The sequence below is a fragment of the Cricetulus griseus genome (assembly GCF_003668045.3).
Source record: "Cricetulus griseus strain 17A/GY chromosome 1 unlocalized genomic scaffold, alternate assembly CriGri-PICRH-1.0 chr1_1, whole genome shotgun sequence".
NCBI classification, from domain to species: domain Eukaryota; kingdom Metazoa; phylum Chordata; class Mammalia; order Rodentia; family Cricetidae; genus Cricetulus; species Cricetulus griseus.
In genome coordinates this window covers 148,760,120-148,772,512 of record NW_023276807.1, presented here as the reverse complement: position 1 = coordinate 148,772,512, position 12,393 = coordinate 148,760,120, and the positions used below count along the sequence as shown (strand labels likewise).

Genomic DNA, 12,393 nt, shown 5'->3' with positions numbered 1-12,393 from the left:
GCAGGTAAACAGACAAAAGCGGCTCACAGTTGCCGCTGTTTTGGTCATGTGACCTACCTGTAGGCACGCCCAGGTCTTTTTGCTTTTTATTTTATTTTTTGTCTATGATTTCTTCTCTCACTGGCTCTGTTGTTCATGACTTGTTTACTAAATACTGTGCCTTTCCAGGGCCCTCTGTTTCAATCTACTCTCTCCCTTTAAATCTCCTGTCCATTTGCTACAATGTATGCAATGTATACAGAGATTACATTCTGGTTCCCCCTTTACTGTTCTGTTTATCTCTGTACCTGTAATTTAACTTTATATTATCTAACTCTATATACAACTTAAATTAAACTATACTAAGTCTCATATTTCTAAATTGCTATATATCTTTAAATGATAATCAACATTTAAAGTCATAAAGTTCTAATCTACCTTTACTTAAAATATAAGCCAAGTCTATACAACTTAAATTTAACTCATGTATCTTTAAATGATGATGAAAGTTTACAATCATATAGGTCTATTTCAAACTAACAAAATATTTATACCACTCAGTCTATCCTATAAGCCATTTACAAAGGTACAGCTTTAATTACAAAAAGGGATTTTTCTCTAACTAAAGGCAAACTTAACTACTAAGATCCTAAGCAGACAGCCCTCAAATGCTCAGAGATCTAGAGAATATGGCATTTAAAATGTTTTGTTAAAAAGCTTTTTATAACAGAGAGATAGGCCAGCTGTTGGCCCCACCCCATTTCCTCCGAGAAGACTGATGGACACTGAAGAAGCTTCATCTCTAGTCAGTGACAACGCTAGTCACTGAGCAACCCTGCCCTTCACCTCAGCTACTACAAAGTATTCCAGACCTTGGACAAGAGGACAACAGAATCGGCTTTCCCGGCGTTGCTTGGGCCAACAGTAGGCGAGTCTTCCCAAAGTCTGTAATCCACAGGTCACAAGTTATCAGCAAGAAGGCAGGTGTCCTGCAGCCCACTACTATGGATGGAGGACCTTGGGGGTGGCTATCCATGCAGCCTACTGGCAAGTCTCTGTTATTCTTTAATCATTGATTCAGGTAAAATTTTATCCTTCTCAAGAACTCTGATGATGCTTTTGACAACTGGTAGTCTTGCCAGTATAAAGCAAAACAGATTCCAGTAACAGGTATTTTAAGGTTTATCTATGTGAATATAAGAAAGTCTAAAATGTATGAAGATCTGAGAATGTAGTTATGAAAGCCTGAGGATAAAAAGGCTTAAATGATGATAAAATGAGTTGAGACATTAAAAAGAATGAAATATGTTCCGGATTTCTCCATTTCTCATGCTATTGTTCATAGTCAGTTCTACAATACCACTATAGGATCATAACTACAAGGTCAAGATTAAGATGCTTTTCATTGTCAAAAAAAAAATCTGTCTCTTTTAAAATGGTAATACTTTCAGCCAAGTTGCTTCTAACATGAATATGCGTCTAACATGTCTAATACTTATGTTTCCACAAACTCTAAGGATTCTTGTAAGTTCCAGGGAGCCGAATCAGATCCAAACAGGTCAGGTTCACTCCAGGTAATATTCAATATTTCCCTGGTCCCAGGATTCCCTTCCCTCATGCTAGGACTCCTCGGGAACCCCTCCCTCATCTTACAATCTTCCCCTCAAGTGACAGGACCTAAGAAAAAAATTTTTCTAAACTTAACCTTGTCCTCTGCTCTGTCAACATCTTGCCAGGTCTAAGAGGTGCCAGGGAGTTCCATAGTGCCTGGACTGCAATGTAACAACCAGCTTCCCCAGGACGTGGCAGCACCTCAACCTTCTCGGGTCCCCCAAAGATGGTCAATGCCCCCCACGTCAGCAGGAAGCAGTCTTAAGAATTCGACGCCCTTATTCCTTAACCTGCCATGTATAAACACCCCACCTTTTTAAAATAATAAGTAGAGGTGGGAATGAAAGGTTCAGGCATTATGCTGGCCTGCCCTTGTTACCTGGTGGAATCCACTCAGGCAGAACCCTGGTCAGCCCAAGGTTCCAGGGGAACTAAGTCTGCACACAGGTGCAGAGGACCCCTTTAAAAGATAGGCCCCTGCCCATTTATGCTCTCTGTCTCTCTGTTTCTCTGTTCCCTCTCTCTGTCTCTCTGTTTCTCTGTTCCCTCGCTCTGTTCCCCTCTCTCTGTTTCCCCGCTCTGTCTCTCTATGGCGACCGGCCATGGCGGTCAGCCATTTACCCCTGTTCCTCTTCTTAGTCTCCCCATTCTGCCGGGCCTTATAATAAACTTATAGTCTTATGTCTCATGTCTCAGCAATTTCTTTTTAAACAAAACAATAACAGTCTCTAGTCTATGTCAAGTTCACAGCTGAAGCTACCTAGGACAATATCTAACTCCCATTCCAGTGTTTTCATACACTGATATTAGTTTGCACTTCATGCTCTTAGAAAGCACCTTTTTCCTCTAGGAAGTATAACTTTGTAATGGACATTATTACAAAGTAAACATTGAAATCATTATCTAAAGGGTAACGCTTTGAAGGAAAAGGTAACCCCTTTCCAGGTAATACTTGCTTCACAATTCCAGCATGATTTAGGTTTATGGAAATGAACAGTTTTAACTTCTTAAGACCAGCATTGCTTTCTTAATTGTATACTCCCCTCTATGCAATATCTGCCAGATTAAGTACCTTGTCAGAAACAAGACACAATGCATGTTTGTGTGTCACAATCACACATACCCTTGTGTGTGTACGCCTAAATATGTGGGTGTCTCTGCATGTGTAAAACAGGAAAATGAACTGGCATTGAAAATGCTGTTCGGGTAGATGAAGACCACTAGAGAGTCTTAATGCCAGGGGTTTATTTTAGGCAAATTTAAACGCAATAGAATTTAGAATGGATTTGTATGAAACAGCTATTCCAATCCCAGATGAACAATAATGTCTAAGATGTAACTATTTAAGAATTCTTTGATATAGACATGTGACTAGGAGGGAGGGTTCTTTTGTAAGATTGAGAATGGATTCTGCAGCTAAAAGGACTAAAACCTAATGTGGTTTCTGGCTGAGATAGCTTACAGGTCCTTGGTATGTGGAACATCTTCCCTAAGGGTGACTTCTATTAATTGGGAGTTAAAAATAATTGTCTAAAGAAGGAAGAGTCTAAGATAATCCATCTAGGGAACTAGGGTGAGGTCTGTCTCTACAGATAGCAAAAAAAAAAAAAAAAAAAGTCACCAGTCATTAGAACTCTCTACTCTCAGCTTTCTGGATGGCATGCAGGTATTTCATTTCCCCCATTGTATCAAGGATCCTATGTGTTTATCATTCCTGGTTTCCCTCATGCTATCTGTGGGCTCAAGAACCTTTGTGACCCGCCCAAAAAAAGTACTGTTGTGGAAGTGGATCAATATATGCAGACATAATAAACATGTATGCATATACACATACAAAAGAGAGAACAACTATGATAGAAGTCATGAGATTTTAGAATTGTGTTATGTGTGACAAAATTAAAAGATGCTCTTAAATTTTCTTGCCTCTGATGCAGGCATGCAATCTAATGCAGAATGGCGGATATGGATTTGTAATGTGATGTCACTTAGAGGATATATCTCACATATTAGTTGATATGAATAATTAAAATGGTGTTTTTGTTCTATTAAGAATGGTTCATTAAAATTGAGAATATCTGTACTGAGGAAAGACTTATAAGATAAATTCTGCTGCTAATCTTGAGAATGGCTTAGAAGTCAAGAGAATTTGAAGCTCTGACAGTAGACCAACTTCAGTTCCCTGTACTCAGCATCTATAGTTGCAGCAACGAGGGATCCGATGCATTCTTCTGCCACCAAGAGACAGAATATAATCAGGCACACACATATGCATGTAAAACATTCATCCACATAAAATATAAATCTTCAAAATAAACCTAATTAGACCTGTTAATAAGAGTTTTTCAGAGCTACAATATTTGTAGAACAAATAAAAAACAAAAAGGAATAAAATACTAAAAATATTATAATTATAGTATGATGGTTCTCTAAAAAGAACTGCAAGCTAAAGGTACACAGCATATAAGATTGTGTCTGTGTTATATCAATTTGTTAAATGTATGTTAACAAAGTACACAGCATGGAAAACTGTTATGCACAAGAAGCACTGTGGCCACTGCTCTGACGTCCATATTTTCATAATTACAACTATTTAAATTGACCTTATAATTCTGTCTATTACATTAACTGTATATTAACTGTGTATATACTAATATACAGTTAATGGAAAACACATATAAAGTTAAAGTAACATTTGAATTGTACTCAGCCCTTCAGTAAGAATACCTTATTAATGCCCAACAAGCAATATTTTCATTATCAACTAATTCTCCTACGACTTTATAAATATCTGGAAGGAATAAATTTCATTGTAAAATTAATATAAACATATTCCAGAAAGGCCTAACATACAACATACTAATATCTACAGACAGACCCTAGAAAATCCTTGTCACTCCCAAATATAAATGAGATAGTCTAGCTTGAAAGTTTTATTATTTTAGATTAAATATCTGGGTGGAAGTTTGCAATACAAATATGTTATAAACTTGGTTGTGGAATTAATGGTTGTCTGTTTGTAGACAACTTTATAATTTAATCATTGCTTACCATTGCCTCAGTCCCTCAGAAAAAACCTTTTTGGAAACTCCCAAGTCACTCTCTTTTACCCCCTACCATCCCCTCCATTCTACCCAGCTGGGACCTTGTTTTCAATGTATATGATTTTAGTCTCCTTCCATTAATTTATTAAATAAAAAATAGTCAACCATTAATAACTTTTCCTATGTAAAATTAATAACAATTACCTTAACTTTGGTTACTAATTCATGTTCTAACTCATTGCTTTGAGACTGTGGCTTTAATCAGCATGAGACTCTAGGTTCAATCATAAGTACTTCTAAAAAAAAAATTCCAGAGGACAAACCAAACAATACTTGAAAGTAAGGAATACAAATCAGTAAATTTCCACCCAGAAGGGAAGCATTTGAAAATGTTTTCCTGAGAGTGCTGGAGAAATTGCTCAATGGGACATGGGATTGATTTCTACCAACTACATGGTAAGTCATAATCATTTTAAATACCATTTCAGGGATATAAAATGCCCTTTTCTGACCTTTGTGAGTACTAGACATACATCTGATATACATATACACATGCTGGCAAATCACTCTTGCACATATTATAAGTAAACATAGAAGGAAGGAAATGATTCTTTTCTCAGTGAAAAGGTTGACCAAGTTACATGATGCCATAATTTTCATTTATAATAATTATCTTGTTTTGATAAGAATATTAACTTCAAATAGTATTTTTCTGTCCAATAGAATATTGTCTTTTACTTTGGATTTTTCATATCTATTTGCTGTCTTTACCAGTCCAAAGTACTTCTGGATTATTTATGTTTTCTTCCATCACTTTTCCACAAAATTCTTCACAAAGGCTTAAAGGAATAGATCTAAAAATACTCAAACTGCCACCACCATTATTTCAATATCAACTTTGTAACTTTGGGGGCATGAGTAACATATATTAAGTACTTGGAGACACAGATTCAGACAGTAATCTGTCTTATTCATGATTGTTATTATTCAGGATGAAGATGGCTACTTATGTAATAACCATTCTAAACACTCACTAAACAAAGGGAGTCTGCCACCATATTTTCTCAATGATAAAGGAGAATGAAGCATATTAGTGATTTCTTCTTCCTAAGAGAACTCAATAAAATTTGTGGTGGTTAAAATAAATGTCAGGTTTATAAGGGTAATGTCATCAGTATTTGGGAAGCTAACAACAAAAGAGTGGAATAGGAATCAGTGAATAAACATAACAAGAATCATACAGAGAATTTTAAGAATCCCACTGATATGCTAGTGTGAAAGTGCTCCTTTTCAATCCCTCAAGTGCCAGTGGAAGGCAGATCCTTGTGAGCTAAAGGAAAGCCTTATGCCAGTTCCAGGACAGCTGAGACAGTGTAGGGTGACCCTGTCTCAAAAAAGAAAGCAAAACAAACAAGCAAAAATCAAAGAAAAGTCCTATAATTCTGCTTCTTTAAACACTATGAAACTTTTAAGATATTAAACAAGAAAAATGTAGATGATAATATCTAAAGATCTCTATTTTGTAATTCACAAGAATTAAGGTATTTTCCTTAATATGACAATGTTTCAATGTTTCTGATATCTTACATCTCAAAAGGAATATATTAACATTTATTCAGAACTGGCATATAGAAAATTATATTTGAAATATGAGTTGTACACATTTTAATATATAATATAAACAAATATCATATTTACACACCTCTTATTACATCTACAGCTTTATATGTTTTATAAGAAAATTAAAATGCTCTAAATAAAAATATTATCTAATATTCCACTTCCCATGTTATTATATTGCAAACTCAAAAATACATATCTTTGCAGAATTATAAAAAGCTAGTATAATTTGTAAGTAATGAAAATATTCAAACTATGAAAAATATATAATTGTACTTTTAGAGTTTATTATTTCTCATAAAGTGTAAGAATGCTTGTTGATTATTTAGTGAGATGTTATAAAGAGGAAGTAGTACCTTAAAGGATGAAATTCATTCCTTGTTCCTTTTGTGGAGACATGAAAAGGAGAAAGGATCCAAGACAGGGGAGATATTATTGGCATTATGATGCTGATATGAACTGGTTTGAAAAGGTAAATCATGAGTTCTCATTTGAATATGTGAAAGACAATAATAATTACTATAAAGAGGCTTAGTATGTATGTTGTGGAGCTTTACTGGGGGACAATATTTCTCTAGAGATAAAACTGAAGCCAGTATTTGAACTCATTTTCTAAGATTGTTACCATAGAAAGGGAATATCATATGAATATAGACAAATATTGAGTCAGATAGCTACTAATTACATACTACATTACTTTGCAAAATTAATTCCCCAGAGCAAGTTTTATACCTGTTAACATTTTGTAAATTATGCTGACCAATCATCCATATACAAAAGAAAGATACATGAAAATAATTAATTCCCCTCTGATAAATCAATGTGTGATTGTGTGATAGTTGTTTGTATGTACTAGTGTATGCCTGTCTGTTTTTGTGTATAAGCAACTGTGGTTAAATGGCATGGGTACCAGACACATGGGGAAGGGCCTAGGCCCTGCCCCAGATGATGTGACAGATTTTGATGGTGCCCTATGGAAGGCCTTATACTTTCTATGGAGCAGAAGATGGATGGGATGGTGTTTGATAGAGGGCATGGAAGGATGGGAGGGAGAGTGAACTGGGACTGGTATATAAAATAAGAATTTTTTCTAATTTAAATTTTAAAAAGGTGAGGGTTCTACCACCAAGGTACTCATCCATTGGGAAATTATTTTGTGACCACCTATTCTTTCTGCAGTAGAGACTAAAGTCTTAAATTCTCTGTGAAAGGAGAAAAGTAGAGGTAGAAGTAGATTTGGTTCATGTACAAAAGATATAATTGTACTCATGTAAACAATGAGGTCTAAAGAGCAACGTGTTTTCCAAAAGTGAATAGAGAGATTTGGTGAAGGGGACTTCCAGGTATATCAGTAAGCAAAGCTGCAGCACTTGTGCAATTCATGGTTTGAGCCCATTGCGTTATAAAGCAATCAATGTTCTAAAGATAATTGGAAGAGTGTGAACTCAGGAAAAATAATGTATTATGAATGGCAGTGGTACTGGAAGTATTAAGGTCATTAGTCATTAACCCAGTCTTCAGAGAAGCACTATGGTTTCACTAAATAAGTTAGAACTTTGGACAAATTAGGTTGAGAGATTGACAATATGTCTTTATTTTGTACAAATCAATATTCAACTTTATATTATATAAATTTTGTTATTTACTTACAAAATATGAGTGCCAAAAGCAACTTATTCAGAGTAGAGGCCTGAGGTTTAATAGGTTTTTCACATAGAAAAATAGGTGAATTTATGGAATTAATAGCTATATTAGCAAAGGACCATGTGCTGATAAAAATGAAGTAATGACATGTGGCATCATAGAATTATAATTTTGTGAATACAGAGATTCCATGATCAATATTTAACCTTGAATTAACTGAAGCACATCAGATTGTATATCTTCATGAAATATCAAGAGTATTACAGTGTAAAACAAATTTAAAACAGAATTATAATATACCTCAGTTTTATCTATACATATGATTAAAATAAATACCTGTTGAACATTAGCACAGGATTTTTCTCAAAAGTTCATTGAACTAATTAAATAAAGTAAATATGCATGTTAGGATGTGAACAATTTTCATACCATTATATCTATGCATTAATAAGATTGAAAACATTAAAAAATACAAAATAACATTAAAACATAAATTACAACATTAGCATGTCTATTTTTCTTGTTCAGGTCAAGTTTAGGCAGAAATATTGGTGAAACTTTATGAGGGTAGTTTCTGATATTCCTAGGGTACACAAATTCATAGCAAACTGTGCTAATCTGGCTTCATAAATCTTTATTCTCCCTCTTCCACAAGATCTTTGAGCTTTGGGTGCAGTTCTATCATAGATGCATCTGCTTGGATTGGAATCCACAATTCTACTTGGAGTCTTCAACATCAAAGAGGACATCAATTGATTATCTAATACCAAATGCTCAGTCCTGAAAACATACATGCAAGAAACATAACACAGATTGAGCAGGTTATAATATATATTTATGCATAGATGTATATGTATTACTATATTTATATATCATATAAATTTTACAACTGTATGTCTAAATAGGTAATATATTGTTATATTGTAATTTTAATTTTTATATTTTATATATATAAACATTATAATATGATTACAATTTATTATTAGCATATTATTGTATAGGCATACACATTCAAATATGTAACAAAAAATTAATGAAATGAGAGGCCAAGGATTGTAAAGTTTAAGGAGGATTGCATGGAAGACTATGATAAAAACACAGGGAAGAAATTATGTAATTATATTATAACCACAAAATGAAATACTAAAGAACATGAAATATTACTGCTATGTAATAACTATACCTTTGGTTTAAGACTGGTACAGTATCTTCCTTCATTTTTCTGATGTTCATTATATGATGACAAAGAGGGAAATTTAATAAATACAGATGTGATTAACAACATGGAAATTTCAATGTGTGATTCTTCATGAATCTGGTGGAATGGTGGCTAATGGGAAAATTATAAAGGCGAGGTTTATCTGTTACAAGGAAAAAGTCTTCATCTTGTGAGGCCTTACTATGAATATGGGATTCAATAACAATCATGAGGCTTTCAGAAACTGTGATATAGGAGAATACTCATAGACTACTCAAAAGAAGAAAGTAAAATAATGATACCAAATCAAACTAATAATAGACAAAGTGAAAGTTTCTAAAAATTGAAATGAAGGGTCAGAAATGAGAGGACACAGTGATTAATAGCAGCAGAAACAGGCGCAGAGTAACTTTAATTCACATTTTTAAAAATACATTAAAACAGTAAGACAAATCCTTGTATTACACAGAATTCAGAAATGAAAGTGAAGGGTTGTTTTGGCTATCCTCAACTTCTGGAGGCATCACAATCCCTGAATTCAAGCTCTATTATAGAGCTATACACCTGAAAAAAAAAACTTGGTATTGGCACAAAACTAGACAGGTAGACATAAGGAATCAAATTTTAAGCCCTGATATTAACCCACATACATATGAAAACCTGATTTTTCACAAAAACCTAAAGTTATACAATGGAATAAAGAAAGCATCTTCAACAAATGGTGCTGTCATAACTGGATGCTGGCATGTAGAAGACTGCAGATAGATCCATGTTTAAGCCATGCAGAAAACTTAAGTCCAAATGTATCAAAGACCTCAATATAATATCCAGCCACACTGAGCCTGTTAGAAGAGTAAGTGGGAAGTACCCTTGAACAAATTGGTACAGGAGACTGCTTTCTGAACATAACACCAGTAGCACAGACACTGAGATCAACAATTAATAATGGTACCTCCTGAAACTGAAAATCTGTAAGTCAAAGGACATATTCAACAAGACAAAAACAGTAGACCAACGAATGGGAAAAGATATTCTCCAACCCCACATCTGACAGAGGGCTGATCTCCAAAAGATTTACAAAGATCTCAAGAAGCTAGTCTCTAAAACACCAAATAATCCAATGAAAAATAGGGTACAGAATTAAATAGAGACTTCTCAATAGAAAAATATAAAATGGCTGAAAGAAACATAAGAAAGTGCTCAACATCCTTAGCCATCAGAGAAATTCAAATCAACAACTCTGAGATACCGTCTTACTCCTGTCGAAATGGTTAAAATCAAAAAGACCAATGACAGTTTATGCTGGAGAGGATGTGGAGAAAGAGGAACACTCATCCACTGTTGGTGGGAGTGCCAATTGGTAGAGCCACTTTGGAAATCTGTATGGCAGTTCCTCAGGAAAATGGGAGTCAGTATACCACAAGATCCAGCAATTCCACTCTTAGGCATATACCCAAAAGAACATTCACACAGCAAGGATATCTGTTCAACTATGTTCATAGCAGCATTATTTGTAATAGCCAGAACCTGAAAGGAACCTAGATGTTCATCAACTTATTAATGGATGGAGAAAATGTGGTACATTTTCGAAATGTAGTAATACTCAGCAGAAAAACAAAACAAAACAAAACAAACAAAAACCAATGGCCTCTTGAAATTTGCAGGCAAATAGACGGATCTAGAAGAAACTATTCTGACAAAGGTAACCCAGTCAGAAAAAGACAAACATGGTATGTACTCATTCATATATGGATTTTAGACATAGTGCAAAGGATTACCAGCCCACAATCCACACCACCAAAGACGATAGTAAACAAGGAGGACCCTAGAGAGAGATACATGTTCCTCTGGAGAAAGAGAAAAGGGACACTATCTCCTGAACAAATTGGGAACATGGTTGGAGGGGAGATGGAGCTAGAAGAATTAGAAGTGGAAAAGAGGAGAGGTGAGGAGAACATGAGGGAGCAGAAAGTTTGAGTCAGGGGAAGAATAGACAAGAGCAAAATAAGAGATACCATCAGAGAGGGAGCCAGTATAGGTTTAAAGAGAAATCAGCCATTAGGGAAATGTCCAGAGATCTACAAGAAGACACCAACTAACCATCTAAGCAACAGAGGAGAGGCTACCTTAAATGCCCTCCCCTGATAATGAGATTGATGACTAACTTATATGCCATCCTAGAACCTTCATCCAGCAGCTGATGGTAGTAGAAGCAGACATCCACAGCTAAACAATGAACTGAACTGGAATCCAGGTGCAAAGAGGAGGAGCAATGAGCAAAGAGGTCAAGACTAGGCTGATGAAACCCATAGAAACAGCTGATCTGAACAAGGGAGAGGTCATGGTCCCCAGATTGACAGCTGGGAAACCAGAATAGGATTGATCCAGATTCCATGAATGTGGCTGTCAGTTAGGAGGCCTCAGAAATCTATGGGCTTCTTGTAGTAGATCAGTACTTATCCCTGGCATAGGAATAGATTTTAGGAGCCCATTTCACATAGATGGATATTCCCTTATCCTAGACCGACGGGGGAGGACATAGGCTGTATTCCAAAGGATGGACAGACAGACTCTGAAGATCCCCCATGGAAGGCCTCACAATCCCTGGGAGCAGAAAATGTATGGGGGGGAAGAGGAGAATGGGAGGGGGAGAGAATTGGGATTTTTTTTTTTTTTTTTTTTTTTTTTTTTTTTTTTTTGGTTTTTGGAGACAGAGTTTCTCTGTGGCTATGGAGGCTGACCTGGAACTAGCTCTTGTAGACCTGGCTGGTCTCGAGCTCACAGAGATCCACCTGCCTCTGCCTTCCAAGTGCTGGGACTAAAGGCATATGCCACCACCACCCGGCAAAGAGTAATAAGTACCGTTGTTTCCACCCGTTTTCGAACCAGGGACCTCTCGCGTGTTAGGCAAACATGATAACCACTGCACTATGGAAACCCCTCTCTAATTTAAATTAAAAAATGAAAAAAAAAAGAAATAAAGTGCAATAGTTTTAAATGACAAACTCTTTTGAAATTTTAATTTTGTAGACTTGATCTGCTAAATATTTTCTATCTGGGCTCCATCATTGTAAAAGCATGTAAGGTGAAGTTGCTCTAGTTAGCAGTAATGACTATTTCTGTATCTATGTATCAAATTCAGCATCAGAGAGAACTGGACCACGACAAGTCTCCTACACAGTGATCTACATGAGCTGGAATTTTATGACCTAAGAAAGAAAAGTACTAAAGAGACCGGTGAAGCATACAAAATTGCTTTTGCTAAACTAACTCACCTGGAAAATAAGCCCTACAGTGGTT

The 12,393-nt window shown here is 35.5% G+C and overlaps 1 non-coding gene across 1 annotated transcript; it reads right to left on the bottom strand.

Annotated features, from left to right (window-relative positions):
* Nucleotides 1-11,958: 11,958 nt before the first annotated feature.
* Trnav-aac lies at nucleotides 11,959-12,031 on the bottom strand. Its single transcript has one exon. It is a non-coding gene; the product is annotated as a tRNA-Val (tRNA).
* Nucleotides 12,032-12,393: the final 362 nt, after the last annotated feature.